Raw genomic sequence first — 18,750 nt, 5'->3', positions numbered from 1 at the left:
AAATATCAGTGAAATAAAACTGATATTTCACTGTTTCAAACAGTGAAAAATAACAGTGAAAATTATCGATAACTTTCACTGTTTTACTATGAAATGGAGTAATTTTTTCGACGAAATGTCATTATTCCAGCGAAATTCTCCTATTAAACTCGTTTACAATGTAAAAAAAATGGTGAAAAAAAGCATAAAATAAAAAAAATTGTTGGATTTGATGGAATATCGATTTTTATTCACTCGTGATCATAAAAATATATATTTTCACTCGTGGCTGCGCCACTTGGGAAAATATTATTTTCTATGATCACTCGTGAATTAAAATCGATATTTCATCGAATCCAACAAATATCCTCTATGTATATAAGCGTATTTAATTTGGAATGTATGCACATGCATATTTGTATTTTTACTTATCATTTTGAACTAAAACATATATTAATGATAAATGATATTTAACCATGTGATTACATGAAATAATAAGTCGCTCGATCACTCAGAAACTGACTGTTAACTTAACTGACCTTGAACACAAGAGGTGAAGTTCGTCCAACGCCCACTATCACAATAACTTGTCATGTTGTTAGGGTCCAGCGGACGGTAACCATGGTTACATAGCAGCCTGCGCTTATGTCCTATCATGTGCGTGTTTCCGAGGATCTTTCCGTTTGGGTCCGACTTATCAAATGGTGGGCAAGCTGAGACAAATACGTTATTGTTGAACAGAATAAGCATTAATTAAGCTTATATGAGCATTTAAAACGCACAATGTCATCACATTGAGCGATTCGTATGAGGTACTTCATTTAAACGGTTTATACGTTGATTTCACTGAAAAATCGTTATTTTTAACAAATAAATAAACTAATTATTATATTCCAAAATCAAGTCGCACTAATTTAGCATGGATATACGTATATGCACTTAAATGCCGACGAGCCAAACGTCAACGCATATTAAATGTTATAATTACAGGCCACGAATTCAGTTTCACTGTACAGACAATTGTACCACTGTTTGTTTTTTTATTGCTTAGATGAAAGTAAAGATTACTGTACATTTTCATGTTTTATCATGCTTATGGACTTCCTACTTGAAGACATTTTATTTTTCATTGACCAGATCAAGATCGTTTCTATAACACAATACGAATAACACATACATATATCGTATCAAAAAGATTTGTGGAATAAATGGCGTATACCTTCTATAGTACAATTTCCGGAAGTGAAGTCACAAGTTGTCAGCAGTTCAGAAGATATATTTCCGCACTGATCATCGCATCTTTTTTTGTTCTATAATTAAACCAGCAACAATACAAGTGTGAATTAAGATACAATTAACATAATAAAACATGCATACAAGTCAGCATTTCAATAAAATTCATACGTTAAAGTTTTTTTACAGAACTTAATAAGATCTAAAAAATCGTACGCAAACCAAAAAGGCAGATATTCGGTAAATGTATTAAATTATTTAAACAATGCTTTAAATTACACTATAATTAACACACTATTTAATGCAAGATTTAAGATTTAATGTGTTGCAAAATTACTATAAATATTAGGGATGGCAACGGTTAATCGGTTAACCGGTTATCCGTTTCTTTAGGAGGTTAACCGATTACAAAATTAATATTCGGTTACTCTTGCAGAAAAAGCAAATTTTTTGTTGAACGCAATAAATGCGCAAATCGTTAGCACCTTTTCCTTTTTTAATCAGCACACACCAGTGTTAGTTTTCATCTGTATGAGAAACATAAATATACTACAACAGAATTAATGTAGTGATTGACTTAAAGGTGATAGTAATCTTGAATAGTTATTTCGGATATGTTCGTCCCACCGTTTGTTTATGATTATGTGAGCACTGGAACTCTTGATAGAAACTATTGAAGTTCATCAGTAACTATTTAAACGTTTTGTTATATTGTTATGTCGGGTTATATAATTTTGTATATGTAGTAAGGATGTCATATTAAACACGGCGTTGCTAAGAAAATTAACTTGACGCAGCTGACCAAACCCCCGTACAACAAAATAATGACATCCTTCAATGCGCTCGAAGGAGTCTTAAAACATATCCCACATATTTAAAACTCAGTCAAGCAGAGCCATTTCAATAACTCGCGCAAGTAAACAAGTTCACTAAGTATCCCATTAACAGTACCACGCTTTGTTTTATTATTCCCGAAGCGTAAAAACGCTTCATTTATTATTACATGAAAAAAGATTTTGAGAGAGCGAAAGTAATCAAATAAAGTTGTTTTTATCAAGCATCATATATTATCCCATTAAGATAAACACGCTTCATTTATTATTTATTATCCCTTGATCAAAATCACGTTTCATGTAGTATGCCATTAGCAAACGGACTAACGCTGAATTTCAAATACTAGTACCACGCTTTAAGAATATTTACGCGTTTTCAAAACACGAAACCCTGTTGGGAAAACTTAAATGTTCGGGCCAGTGATTTTATAATAAATAATGCGTATCTTTAATGTAATGTGACTTGTCATAACGTGACTCATTCTCTTTTCATGTAAGGCAATACGTGCATTCAAAAGTAATCGTTCCCCTAACAATCCTAATTGAACGGCATCATATGAAAATGGGCCCTATGCTATATGCAGCCAGCGTTGCTCCAGAGCAGCCTGCGCAGTCACGCAAGGTCTAGTGGTCTCATTGGCGTTGATTGGTCTGGAGCTACATATGTCGAATAAGACCCATTTTCGCATGACGCGGATCAAGTAATACTGAGTACGTTTGTGAACTCGAATATAGCCAATGCCATAGTTAAGTATAGCACTGCACTTTGGTGTTATAGCAACTTCGAAAGTCAACTATTATAAATAAAAATAAGTTGCATTTATATATCATCATGATAGTTCTCCTTTTCCTTTTCCTAATAATCATCAATTTCAGCAGTGTTATGATTATCAATATCATCATCATTAGCAGCAGTACCAGCATCAGTGGCATGTCACTGCATTTCAGTATTATTATAACCACAATTGCATCATACCCCTGTGATCAATATCATACTATTGTGTAATTTAAAAAGGGACGTGTTCGCAGATGTTCATATTTGAAGTGTGTCATTAAAAGCCTTTAATAGCTAGATTTGAACATCGGTGCTACAGAGCTCCGGTATAAAAACAAAGACACAATTTATAAACGAAAATCAAAGCAAAGTATCTGCTTAACGAAAATCCCGTGTATGTTGAAATTTCGTCCCTGATTAGCCTTTACGGACTGCACAGGCTAATCTTGGACGACACTGTACGAACATGCCTGGATTTCTCACAACGCACAAGTAATTAGGCTGCAAGACAATCAACGAGACAGAGTATATTTGGATATACATGTAATTGTTTATAAACGTCAAAGACCTATAAAATACATAGTTTTAGGTCTTTGTAAACGTATACGTTTTTCGAATGTTTTTTTATATGGTACAAAAAGAGTCGGTTAAGTCGGTTAAGACCTACTTACTAACTTACTTATAAGATTGTTTTTAATTGTTTAAGCATTACTTGTAATTACATGTTGGTTCAATTGGTACACTTTGTTTGAATTATTGTTGTAAGCATATTGTATCAAGTGGACGTTACAAATAAAATTTCCTTAAAATTGTTTCGGAATACAAAAATAATAATTAAATAAAGTGTAAAATATTTTTTTTAATATAATTTTTTTTAAGAAATCAAAGTAATCATGTAGAAAACCATTACTGGTGATCAAAACCAAGACTTGAGATTGTAGTAAAAAGATGAAAAGTATTATGCTTTGACCGGAAAGCCTTCCATACGTAATGTAACAAAACAATACAATATTTTATTCTACATAAAATAAATAAGATTCTTTACAACGACAGGCGACTTGTTTTCTACAGACAAAAACGGACAATATTTGTGGGTTATTCTGAAACTAACCATAGTTGAAGCCAAATGTATTAAATATCGTTTCGGAAATTCATAGACTTTTTTTCAGTAAAATGCAGGTTCTATCATGTCAAGCAAGCGAATGTTATACAAACAAATAATGTCGACTTTATGCAGCGCAGTAAAACCTCATTATTTGTGTAATTGTTATATATCAGTTTACAAAGGCTTACGTTCAATTGATTTTGTATCAAAATGTGTAATTTGATTATAAGCATGGTGGCTTCTTACGTGTACTTAACAATAACGTCACTTAGATTATTAACTCGATAATAATTATTACGGGAGCCGACGTAATTTGAATTATTTTGGTGTTTTTTGAAACGCATGTGTATGTTTTTCGGAGAAAAAGGACACGTATGGATTGAATAAGTTCTAAATCAAGATGAATTAAATTTATGGTTGAGTCAGAATCACGGGAAGAGCTCCGACGCGAAGGCATTAAACCATGATAGCTGCAAATAGTTGAATATTGCCCCCAATGACAAACATTTTCTTAAATATATACACATGTCTTGCAACGCTATTAAAGCAGTCAATGACTTTTGATAAGTAATAACGCATCATGTATATTATTAAAAAGGAACCGGTACCATGTGGTGAACCGAAAATATTAGGGTGCCATTATGTTGCATTAAATGTTTCTAATTTACAATGTGTCGCCTTTTTAAAAGCGTGTGTAATCCATTTTTGATTAGATAAAACGGTAAACCAACGTTTACAGGGTGACGATTGTCTGTGTTTTCCTTTAAATATATGATTTTTATCCCATTTATGCCTAGCGTCTAGAAAAAAGGCCTTGGCAAACAACGTAGACCCAGATGAGACGCCGCATGATGCGGCGTCTCATCAGGGTCTGCGTTAATTGCTCAAAAGAATTTCTGTAAGAAATATTCTAAATTAAAAAAATAAATATACTAGACATCCCTAATTTTGGAAATAAATTGATCTAATTAAGAAGGATGGCAGAGTCCACTAGTCATAAATGGGTAAAACACTGAAAATCCCCTGATTTCCGATATATAATTTCAAATGCAATTCTATACGGATATAATTAATGCGAAACAATTAAAAAAAGGCCTTGGCAAACAGTGTAGACCCAAATGAGACGCCGTATGATGCGGCGTCTCATCAGGGTCTGCGCTGTTTGCTCAAAAGAATTAATGTGAGAAATATTTTAAATATAGAAATAAATATACTAAACATCCCTTATTTTGGAAATAAATTGATCCAATTTTGAAGGATGGGAGAGTCCACTAGGCATAAAGGGGTTAAACACTGAGAATTCCCTGATTTCCGATATATAATTTCAAATGTAATTCTATACGGATATAATTATTGCGAAAAAATGTAAACAATTAAAAAAATGTTGCCTTTGGTGGAATTCGAATATAGTTTTCCAACAAATGTTAATTTGCGTTCATGTCATACATAGCAACTTCCGCTAATTACGCGCTAGCTAAAAAAATAAAATATTGTGATCGTCTCTTAAAACGAAATCTGTGTTAAGAAATTATTTTATAAATATTTATAGAAAGATAAACGTGGTATGAGAATAGTATACAGTATTTTCTTTAGAAATGCCAATGTAAAGATGATACCTTAGCCACTACATAAACATTGGACATATTGAAGGAAAGGAATGGTGCTTACAGAGATAGACATATGTACTTGACCAAAACCCACACTATACCAACTGTGTGAACTGGGTCCTTATTGTCTACCATGCTATTGCCTACTTAAAATCATACCTTAGTTGTTAAGGCTTCTCTTTCGACGAACATCATGCTCGCGTCTTGCTCTAAACAATCGTCTTTGCTGCATTTTGCTTCGTCAGAAGAAATTTTTCCGAAAAAAATTTCACAAAAACCATACCTATGATAACCGACAACTTTGCACCATGGTCGCAACGCGCATTCGTTCAAGCATTCCTTCAACGACTTTCCGAACAGAATAAACCTTGGTGTTTTTTCACTTAAGGGAGCTCCATGCCAAGAAGACGTGTATTCCAATGTCCAAACGTGTAACAGTGAGGCATATACACAAATAAAAAGCGTTATTAGAAGCCTCTTCATTATTTTTCGTCTTCTAATTACAGTTTACATATCTACAGTTACTAATCTTTGCTGGATACAATCAAACTCTGTCGCTCGAAGCAAGCGCCAACACTGAAAATACATGTGTCTCACTCATTATATATTTACAACTTGTTTGAGGAGTGTTCCATTATCTTGTCATCGCATTTCATGGCTGATGGTTAATGGAGACGGGAACCTCTGCATAAGTGATAATGTTAAATTTAAACCTTCGAAATACGGTCCTGAATGCTGTGATTTTCATTAATAATTTAACGCCCGCAAAACCCTAGGATGTAATTTGCATAAATATACCGTGCACAATGTTACGAACCATATCCATATTTAAACCTATGGGAATTACATGATTTCCGTGGCCATTTGCGGGGTATTGTTTCCAGTAATTGCAATAATTTCAGGGCAAAGCATCAATATATATATATATATATATATATATATATATATATATACATGTATATATATATATATATGAATCGCGCCATGAGAAAAACCAGCCTTATTGACAAATTTTTCGATTTTTACTTTTTTGCATTTTCGGTATGTACGTTCTTTTCCGGTTCGAAATATGTATTAAACGTCATGATTTTCTTCCTATAGCCTATAATAATTACCATTTTCGTGAACCTATGTAATGCTGATACGAGCGTCATTACGACGTAATTTTGATGAGATGTCGTACGGAGTTTTTTTTCTAATTCACTACGGATATCTGTTATTTTTGTAATGTCCGTAATCATTGATTGATAATTTCAATGTTTTTGTTTTTGATACCGATGACGTTAATGTGTTACTGTTTGGTTATGCCATATTTTGTGTTAATATTAATTTACGAATTTCTTCGTACAATTAATTTCCATTAACTTTTTTTCAATTTAAATAATCGCCTACTCATGCTATCGTTTTGCGATACAAACAAACGTGCAGAATACATCATATATTTACCATTACTTGTTAAATGAAACACTATAGCAACAATACAAATGCCACATGCTGTGTAACACGGAAAACCTTCGCGACCATATAGAGCGCACGTTGTCACGCCGTGCTGCAGATAATCCAGCGGCAAGTATCGGCACTAGGCGGTCGGCACCCGATACGACTCGAGTTAGTCTGTTCAACAGGCCTTAGGTTAACGGAGTTAGCCTGTACGGACAGGCAATGGTATTACCATCATACCATTTGGTATGGGGTTAGCCTGTAGATAACCTGGATAAAAGATCTATAAATAAATAGTTTATTTATAGATTACGAAGGAAAAGGTATTAGGTCACGGTATCTCGATCTCTCGATTATTTATTGAAAATAATGAAGAAGAGCGCCTTTTTAGGTCTTAAACCAATAAAGAATGGAAATATTGGTTATAAATTTATATTTTAATAAATGAATTTAGAACAATTTAAGATTAAATATATTGCACACTGACAGTGAATAGATTAATAATTTTGAAATCACTAGGGATTTGTTTATAGTTTAATTATATTTAAGTATGAAATACCAAAAATAATAATCAAATTATTGTAAGCAGAACAGGGTTTCATTCAATCATTTATTTATGTATTAATGTATTTATTTATGTATTAATGTATTTTTTTATGTATTTATTTATTTACTTATTCATTCATTCACGCGTTCATTCATGCGTTTATTCATGCGTTCATGTATTTCTTTCTTACTTTCTTTATTCATTCATCTATTTATTTATTTATCTATCTATTTATCTATTTATTCCGTGTGTGCGTACGTGGGCTTGTTCATTGGTTTATTGGTTCGTTCGTTTGTTCGTAATTTCTTTCAGTCAGTCAGTCAGTCAGTCAGTCAGTCAGTCAGTCAGTCAGTCAGTCAGTCAGTCAGTCAGTCAGTCAGTCAGTCAGTCAGTCAGTCAGTCAGTCAGTCAGTCAGTCAGTCAGTCAGTCAGTCAGTCAGTCAGTCAGTCAGTCAGTCAGTCAGTCAGTCAGTCAGTCAGTCAGTCAGTCAGTCACTCAGTCAGTCAGTCACTCAGTCAGTCAGCCAGCGAGCGAGCGAGCGGGCCGGCCTGTCGGTCGGTCGTTCGTGCGCTCGTTTGTTATTTTTTTCGTTCGTTCATGCGTCCGTCAATTTGTTTGTTCGTTCGTTCGTTTGTGCGTTCGAGCTTTTCTGCGTTCGTAATCATCATCATCATCATCATCATCATCATCATCATCATCATCATCATCATCATCATCATCATCATCATCATCATCATCATCATCAACAACAACAGCAACAACATCATCATCATTATCATCGTCATCATTATCATAATTTTTTTTTTTTTTTTTTTTATTTCATTTCTTTATATATTTTGTATTATTTGTATTGTATTATATTAAATGCATATTATGTTAATGCTGCCACGTTAAAACAAAATGCATGTTGAATAAAGTTACAAAAATCGATTGGTGATATCGTCACATAGCAGGAGGAAGGGTGCCTTGGGTACCTTTTGACATATCATGCCGACAGGTGATTGATGTCGGTGTGTCATGCAACATTGTCCTGTTTATTGAACCCTTAATGCGATAAAGCCACTTTTAATAATGGTGATAACTGTAATTTCTATTGCTTAACAATACGAGACTGCGAAAACAAATGCCACAGGTTATTTATTTGACTCTTTCTTTGTTTCAATTTATATTAAAAGTATATTGATTATCTGAAGTGTGACTGTCTTTAGTTTGAAGATTTAATACGAAATTACATAAAAACTATAGTTGTTAATTTACTAAAGCAATTGACTCTTTAATGTGTTTTTTTTATATGAAACTACGATAATGGTAGCAAGAAGTATCCTTTTTTAACGATGCTCGGTACATATCCCGATCGTGAATATTAAGGTTGAAATAAAACGTTATATTTAAATTACTGATTTTTTAAGTTTTAAGTCGCATATCAAACACATCAAATGTTTTATGTAGTGTATTGTATATTTACGTATGACAGTTTGAAGTCCTGCTGATATAATTTATAAATCATTAAAAAGGGCATATCATATTTCCCGTGCACTTTTATACACTTAATTATAGTATTTGCCGGAAAAGAAAACCATAGTGGCAGTATCAAGTAAATGAATGCAAAAGTGTAATCAAACTAAACACTTGTGTGCGTACATATAACTTGAACTACATTAAGCACTGTTATATGCATCCTAATATCAGTCATATGGCATATTATGTATGTAGCATACGTCTGTTCTCAAAAATTGAACTATATGGTATTTAAGTATTTCATTTAGACGCAGTTGTCTTTCCACACATTCTAATCACCCATGTTTGACTACTCGCGTTTCTTAATTGGACAATCTAACCTGTACTTTACGACAGAAAATTTAAGTCAGACTAATATATAACGGAGCCGGTCGATGTCTGATCTATATGAATAAACTTGACGCTTAAATGGATAAGATTTAGGGATCACAACCAATTTAAGTCAGACTAATAGCCGACCGATGTCTGATCTATATCAGATAACTTTACGCTCAAATAGATAAGAAAGGGGTCACCACAGCAGGTTGCTAATACACAGTGTAGACTTCCGCTGTTTTATTGTTGAAACGTGTTTGTTTAGAAAGCATGGCCAAAATAATATGGAATCCAATTTTGAAATAAAAAATCGTCTGAAAATAGCGCCGTTGACTCGTTAATTGAAGAGTATAGATGACATCAAAGAAGTGATTTTCTAGAAACCTGGAGACAACTGAGGACGACACATACAATTAAGTAAATAATAAAACGCCTAAAAAGCATCCTATGGAGGCAGATGATATCTTACTTAAAAGTCAACAGATAAGTTGAGGCTTAAAATCGTATTTTATAAAGGAATATAAATGCATCTCTGTCCAATTAGATGTCTTGCAAGCGATTGTTTATTTCAAATGTAGTATGTGCTGTGATAGAAACCAACTTTGCGCATAAATTATTAAGTTATTTAATAACGTGCCTTGAACGTTTTCTCGTCTGTGAGAGTTTAAACTTGTAATATACTGTGAAAAGCACCCATGGTACTTAACCGAAGTTATTTCTATTTAATGTTAGTAATTTACACTATTTCAATTTAGAACGTTTTTTTTTATAATTTTATTTTATTTTGCATGTTTGTTACAACAATATATTTAAAAAGAAAATAAATACATTTAATTAACTAAAAAAGCTAAACGGTTGAACACAAAATAAGTAAATAAATTATTAAATACATCAAAAAATGAATGAATGAATAAATGGCTGGCATGGCTGGCTGGCTGGCTGGCTGGCTGGGAGGGAGGGAGGAAGGGAGGAAGGGAGGGAGGGAGGGAGGGAGGGAGGGAGGGAGGGAGGGAGGGAGGGAGGGAGGGAGGGAGGGAGGAAGGAAGGGAGGAAGGAAGTAAGGAATGGAGGGAGGGGTTGTGAGTGGGAGGGAGGGACGGAAGGGAGGGACGGAGGGAGGAACGGAGGGAGGAACGGAGGGCGGAACGGAGGGAGGGACGGAGGGAGGAACGGAGGGAGGGACGGAGGGAGGAACGGAGGGAGGGACGGAGGGAGGAGGAACGGAGGGGGAGGGACGGAGGGAAGGAACGGAGGGAGGAACGGAGGGAGGAACGGAAGGGAGGAACGGAGGAGGAACGGAAGGAGGAGGAACGGAGGGAGGAACGGAGGCAGGGACGGAGGGAGGGACGGAGAGAGGGGACGGAGGGAGGGACGGGAGGGAGGGACGGAGGGAGGGCACGGAGGGAGGGACGGAGGGAGGGACGGAGGGAGGGACGGAGGGAGGGACGGAGGGAGGGACGGAGGGACTGAGGGAGGGAAGGGGGAGGAGGAGGGGAGGGAGGGAGGGAGGGATGGGAGGGAGGAAGGGAAGGAAGGACGGGAAGGAAGGAAGGAAGGAAGGAAGGAAGGAAGGAAGGAAGGAAGGAAGGAAGGAAGGAAGGAAGGAAAGAGGAAGGAAGGAAGGAAGGATAGGAAGGAAGGAAGGAAGGAAGGAAGGAAGGAAGGAAGGAAGGAAGGAAGGAAGGAAGGAAGGAAGGAAGGAAGGAAGGAAGGAAAGGAAGGAAGGAAGGAGGAAGGAGGAAGGAAGGAAGGAAGGAAGGAAGGACGGAAGGAAGGAAGGAAGGAAGGAAGGAAGGAAGGAAGGAAGGAAGGAAGGAAGGAAGGAAGGAAGGAAGGAAGGAAGGAAGGAAGGAAGGAAGGACGGAAGGAAGGAAGGAAGGAAGGAGGAAGGAAGGAAGGAAGGAAGGAAGGAAGGAAGGAAGGAAGGAGAAGGAAGGAAGGAAGAAGGAAGGAAGGAAGGAAGGAAGGAAGGAAGGAAGGAAGGAAGGAAGGTTGGATCGATCGATGGATGGATGGATGGATGGATAGATGGATGGAAGAACAAACGAACGAACTCATTAACAAACGAACGAACCAATGAACAAACGCACGAACGCACAAAGTAACGGAAAAAAACGGACGGACGAAGGGATGGAAAGATTAATGAATGAATGAACGCATAAATAATTAAATAAAAACAAAAAACAAAACAAAATGTTTAAAACATAAATACATATATGAATGAATAAATGCATGAACGAAAGAACGAATGAATGATCGAACGAACGAACGAACGAACAAACGAAAAAAAGAATTAAACAAAGACAAAAATCAAAAAAGAACGAAATAACAAAAGAACAAACAAAAACGAACAAACAAACGAACGATCCAAGGAACGAACCAAAGAACGAACGAACCAACCAACCAACAAACAATAAACAAACAAACGAACGCACAAACGAACAAACAAACGGATGGACGAACTGACGAACGGATGGAAGGATAAATGAATGAATTAATTAATAATTAGATAAATAGATGGGTAATTAATTAAAAAAAAATAATTAAATAAAATTACGTTCATACTTTTTGTTTGTTATTATTTTTTCTATTGCATACTTAAATATAATTTAACTACATGTATCAACAAATGCATAGTGTTTTTCAATATTTTGAATCTATTGTACATTTCACAGGTATTACAAATAAACCACGAGGTAACAAGATAGATTCACTTTAGCATTTATTATATTCAATCTTAAAATGTTCTAAATTCCTTGAATAACATAAATATTTGCATTCCATATTTCACATTTTTTTTTAAGTTCAAGACCTAAAAGGGCGTTTTTCTTCATTATTTTCAATAAATAATCGAGAGATCGAGATACCGTGACCTTATCCCTTTTCCTTCGTTATCTATAAATAAACTATTTATTTATAGATCTCTGATCCAGGTTATCTACAGGCTAACCCCATACCAAATGGTATGATGGTAATACCATTGCCTGTCCGTACAGGCTAACTCCGTTAACCTAAGGCCTGTTGAACAGACTAACTCGAGTCGTATCGGGTGCGGTCGGTGTTCGTGAAGTGAAAACATTCGTTCTTCAGCAAACAAAAGGAGGTTTCTTCACCGTTGCTACATGTCTTCACCATGACAACGCCGGGGGTTGCAGACATTGGGAAGTACAAATATTTCCTGTAGCGGAATTACACATTCTATTTGTGGTAGTTTTTCCAAATGAAATAAGTGTAAATAAATATTTGCGTACAATTTACTTTTTTTATTTTATTTAATAGCTGCTACATACCGGATGCCCGGTAGCGCATTGAAGTGTTCGTCTATGAACGACTTCCATTTACGCCAGCTCCACGCAGTCTGAGTAAACATTTCTTTCCTGTAATAATATGAACATGAATTAATTATCAATACCAATTACCGCTTTGGTTTTCATTTTCACTGGCATTTTAACTAAACATGAAAAATATGGGGATATTACAATACATTATTACTTAAATTTATAGGCTAACAATCAATTTAGTTGTAATTAATTTAACAACCTTGCGCGCGTCAGTGATGTGGGTTCTCAATTGCGCTCAGTGCGTGTAACTTTTTTTCTTCTGTTACAGCGCCGACAATGTACTTGCGAAGTTGTCGCACGTGCCACAAACGTCCTCTCTCGGTTTGGCAATTCGAATGTGCGGAAAATGCTTTTGAAAGAAGTGATTTTAAGGCGCCGTTCACTTCGCTCTTCGCAAGCAGCAATATATTAAGAGGCGTTAATAATGAACTAAACATTCATACAATTTAGATAGAACATCACATATTATACAGTGAATCATGGTTTAAAAAATAAAAAATAAAAAAGTAATTGTTTGAAAATATTCTACGATCAACCACAGTGTCTTTCAATGATTCAGTGCAAAAACAATACGTGACGTGGTTTAATTATCAATAGGAGGCTTTAATAAATAACTTTAAACAATTTATTCAGTGACAAATTTTGCAAAATAATCATAATCTAAAATGAATGAATATAGTATTAAGGTTCTTACCTCAAGTTCGGCATTTATTTCACAAGTTCTTAAAGGGACCGTCAACCAGATTGACGAAAAAAGAAAAGTTCTTAAATACCGTATTTTTAAAATCATTAGTTTATATTGATTAAAATATCACGACTGGTTTATGACATTACCTGAAAAAAGTTGTTCATTTTTCATAATTTCAGTATATTCGGTACGGAATACCGTTAGGGCCATCATGGTTACACATTAAAATCCAGAGGGCGACAATGCGATAGTACGATGACGACAGTGCGAAAATACGATGACGACAGTGCGACAATACGATTGCGACAATGCGATAGTACGATGGCTACAATGCGACAACGCGCTAGTACGATGACGACAATGCAATCGTGCGACAATACGATGGCGACAGTGCGATGGTACGATGGCGACAATGCGATAATCATATCGTACTCTCACCTTCGTATTATCGCATTGTCCCCATCGTACTATCGCACTGTCGCCATCGTATTGTCGCACTGTCGTCATCGTATTTTCGCACTATCGCATTGTCGCCATCGTACTATCGCTGAATGGGTCAAGTTCCCCCCGGGTACTACTTCCCCGTACCCCGGGTACTTTGAAGTATACTTCACCGTACACCGATTTTCGAATGATACTTTTGGGTACCCCGGTATACTAACAGGTACCCCATCTTTCCAAAAAAAAAATAATCGTACCCACATTTTGTTCGTTTCCACAATTTTCGTAACCACATTTTTTTCGTACCCAAAATTGTCGTACCAGTCCTACAATTTTTGTGTACCCAAGTTTTGTTTTTACCAAAATTAATTTTTTGGCATAATTTTTTTCGTACCCAAATGTTCGTTCCCACATTTTTTTTCGTTACCAAAATTTTCGTTGCCACATTTTTTATGTACCCAAAATTATCGTACCCACATTTTTTTTACATATGTTTACGAAAAAACCCAGATAACTTTGGGTATGAAAAAAAATGTGGGTACAAAAATTTTCGTTATGAAAAAAATGTGGGTACGAAAGTTTTGGGTATGAAAAAGTGTAGGTATGAACATTTTGGGTACGCAAAAAAAATGTGGGTACGACAATTTTGGGTATGAAAAAATTTTGACGCAAAAAATTTGGGTACGAAATAAAATGTGGATACGAAATACAAATTTGATACTAAAATTATTGGAACGAAAAAATTGTGCCAAAAAAAATTGGGGTATGAACAAAAATTTGTGTACGAAAAAATATTTGTGTACGACATTTTTGGGTACGAAAAAAATTGTGCACCAAAATTCTGGGTACGAAAAAAAATTTGGGTACGAATTTTTTTATTAGGAAAGATGGGGTACCTGTAAGTATACCGGGGTACCCAAAAGTATCATTTGAAAATCGGTGTACGGTGAAGTATACTTCTAAGTACCCGGGGTACGGGGAAGAAGTACCCGGGAGGAACTTGACCCATTCAGCCGTACTATTGCACTGTCGCCATCTTATTGTCGCACTCTCGTCATCGTTTTGTCGCACTGTCGTCATCGTATTATCACACCATCGCATTGTCGCCATCGTACTATCGCACTGTCGCCATCGTATTGTCGCACTGTCATCATCGTATTGTCGCACTGTCGTCATCGTATTATCGCACTATCGCATTGTCGCCATCGTACTATCGCACTGTCGCCATCGTATAGTCGCACTGTCGTCATCGTATTGTCGCACTTTCGTCATCGTATTATCGCACCATCGCCAGTGTACTATCGCATTGTCGCCATGTATTGTCGCACTGTCGTCATCGTACTATTACACTATCACATTGTCGCCCTCTGGATTTAAATGTGTAACCACGATGGCACTAACGGTATTCCGTAATTCAGTAATAAAATTTCGCGAAGTGAAATCGAAAGTACATCTCGAAAATAGGTGACATAACTATATACACACAATAAATAATGTAAGTAGATTGGTCACTATATATTTATAAATATACAAATCACTTCACATGCACATTTTGCAATCCTGAGTTTACCACGTGACGATGATGATCAATCTACTTGCGTTATTTAAGGGTTAACTGGTAGTTACCTGGTAGACAAACTTTCTTACCGAATATACTTAAAATATGAAAACTTAGCAACATTTTTCAAGTAATGTTTTATACCAGTGGTGATATTTTAATGAATATAAACTAATAATTGTAAAAAAATAAGGTATTTTAAAACTTTTCTTTTTTTCGTCAATCTGGTTGACGGTCCCTTTAAATTCCGAACGATATAAAACACACGTGTTAATACATAGCTCACGCACAAATGCAAATCAATTTTTCGCAGAAAATTATGACGTAATAAAAATGACGATTTACCGATGACGTCGTCGAAGTCATTAAGGGTGGTTTTCTCATGGCGCGATTCATATATATATATATATTTATATGAATCGCGCCATGAGAAAACCAGCCTTATTGACAAATTTTTTGCATGTTCGGTATGTACGTTCTTTTCCGGTTCGAATTATGTATAAAACGTCATACTTTTCTTCCTATAGCCTATAATTATTTCCATTTATGAACCTATGTAACGCTAAGACGAGCGTCATTACGACGTAATTTTGACGTCATGACGTACGGAGTTTTTTTCTTATTCACTCTACGGATATCTTTTATTTTTATAATGTCCGTAATCATTGATTGATAATTCCAATGTTTTGTCTTTTTGATACCGATGACGTTAATGTGTTACTGTTTGGTTATGTCATATATTGTGTTAATATTAATTTATGTTTTTCTTCAAAATATTGAATAACGTTAACTATATTTTTTCAATTTAAATAATCGTTTACTCATTGTATCTTTTTGTGATACAAACAAACATGCAGAATACATCATATATCTACCATTTCTGGTTAAATGAAACACTTACGCATCAATACAAATACCACATGCTGTCTAACACGGAAAGTCTTCGCGACCCCGAGCTGACAATATAGAGCGCACGTTGTCACTCAAGTTGTCGCGCCGTGCTGCAGATACACACAAGTACCATATGTGAAATATTACTTAAAGGATTTGGGGTTGCAATTGTTTAACAAATCACGTAAATGTAACTTCATTAATTGTATTCCTTACAGTTAACTGTAAGCAAAAATGTACTTTTTATATGTATAATGTAATTTTAAAGGATTACCTTAAACAAAACAATACATTTTAGCTATCATTTTCGTTGTTTTCGCAACAGAGTAACACATCATAGTGCAGTACATAATTGTGTTAACGATGATTCTTACAGCCATTAATTTTCCACAACTAGCCATATAATAATTATTTTGTGAATATGTCGTGCAACTGATCGATTTGATGCTTGCTACACACGGCTATAATTATGTTTTAAAATAATTATTGTAATGCATTTCGTGCTTGTCCCCTACTATTCAATAAAGACATTCATAATGCAAGCGACAAAAATACAACTCCCTAATGTTGCTCGATGCTTTGCATACCCAGTTGATGATCCCAACCAGCTTGCTCAAGAGTACTCGTCAGTATTTCAATATTGAATGACTAATTTCATGGTACTCAAACATCGATCAAAACTCACTTGATAAGAACTCCACGGCTTTGATAAGTTAGAATACGTGCGATTTAAATTTTGTAAATTTTGTTGAGCATCTACACTGTGAAATCAACCATTCAAGTGTTAAGTATTGCTTTGAAGAAGCAGTTGCATAATAAATATAAACCGTGCTCTGTGAAAAGGGGGTTTAATGCATGTGCGTAAATGGCTTTCTCTGGTAAGCCTGCGCAGTCCACACTGCTTATCAAGGATGACACTTTCCGCTTTTATGTTATTTTTTGTTTTAAGAAAGTCTCTTCGTAGCAAGAATCCAGTTAAGGTGGAAGGTGTCGTCCCGGATTAGCCTGTGCAGACTGCACTTTACGCACACATGCATTAAACCCCTTATTCACAGAGCACGGCTCAAATATATTATACTGTGGGTGAAAACGTGTGATATCAGACGAGTCTGACGGCATAGCAAAGGGCCAGGCTTGCACATTTATTATATATTTTTAATACAATAAACAACGTTTTAATCAGATTTTAAAATTTTCTAACAACGACGACTATCAATACTTATGTTTACTTCATTCTACTCCTGGTTATCTGCTATAATAATGCACGATAATCCGACCGCATGGGTTCTGCAAGTCTGTTGCATAATAAAGCCTCCGCCTTGATAATCGCTTAACATAGTCCGATGGGATGACAATTTTATACACAAGTCCGATAAAATGATCGTTGATATTTTTTTTGCTGATTACAACGTCCACAAAATAATTTAATTAATAAGATACATTCAGTAACTTTCAAGATCGTAAAATATACAGTCCAATAATTAAAATATGGCGGGTCGCCAGACCCTTACGGGCCTGCCCGCGAGTCGCAATTTAAATGAATCCGATGTATATGCTAGTTTAGTATAAATACAGTGTGTCGATCTTTCTAAAATAAAATGTCTTCAGGTTTCTTTTGAATGATCCAATGACTCTGACTTCTTGATCGTTAATGGAAAAGTGTTCTAGATTCTGGGACCAGCAGTCCGGAAAGCCCTATCGCTGAATGTTCGTCGTTTGTTTACAGGGACTGTGTAGCTCATCACATTATTGTCAGCTGATCTCAAGTTCCGCTTAGGAAGTTGGAGCCTTATTAATAGTTCAGTAAGATAAGCCGGCGCGTTTCCACGGGAACAATTGTACATAAAGGTCAATAGTTTGATCTCAATTCGGTTCTTTACCGGTAACCAATGGAGGTCGAACAATGCTTGCCTGGAACTATCGTATTTACTCCGATTTAAAACTAGCTGTGCACACATATTTTGAATTAACTGCATTTTATTTAGATCACACAGGGCGGCTCAATACAATAAGACGTTACAGTAATCTAGATGTGAAACAACTAATGATAAAACAAGAATCTCGGTGGCTTCACTTGTTAAATATTTTCGAATGCTCTTGATTTTAAATAATTAAGCATGGCTGGTGGTTTACCTTGTGTAACGTCATTTGTCAGGTGATTTATCCGATATGACGTCATTTTTCATGTGATTTACTTGACGTGACGACATTTGACGTTGAGGACGTACTCCAGCAAAAATAAACGCTTTAGCGTGGTCGTTTCAATTGAAACCAATACAGTTTTCAGTGACATAAACAGGAGCGCGATCATTCCTACCATCAAGAAAACATCCTTTATTTTAAGAAAGGGACGATTTACGATAAAAATAAAGAAAATAAGAAGCCAATAAAAGCGCTATAAATGTTCAAGATAAGAATATTCGAATGATTGTCCTTACATGGAAAGAAAGTTCAACCAAAGTCAAATAATAGCTCAAC

General features: G+C 35.6%; 1 long non-coding RNA gene across 1 annotated transcript; it reads right to left on the bottom strand.

The window, feature by feature from the left end:
• Positions 1–5,691: 5,691 nt before the first annotated feature.
• LOC127833399 (uncharacterized) lies at positions 5,692–18,749 on the bottom strand. Its single transcript, XR_008027397.1, has 2 exons — positions 18,406–18,749; positions 5,692–6,108 (listed from the first exon to the last, which is right to left on the bottom strand). It is a non-coding gene; the product is annotated as an uncharacterized LOC127833399 (long non-coding RNA).
• Position 18,750: the final 1 nt, after the last annotated feature.

This window comes from Dreissena polymorpha, chromosome 6, assembly GCF_020536995.1.
Source record: "Dreissena polymorpha isolate Duluth1 chromosome 6, UMN_Dpol_1.0, whole genome shotgun sequence".
NCBI lineage: Eukaryota > Metazoa > Mollusca > Bivalvia > Myida > Dreissenidae > Dreissena > Dreissena polymorpha.
The sequence above is the reverse complement of the archived record's forward strand: the minus strand, read 5'-3'. Positions and strand labels throughout refer to the sequence as shown.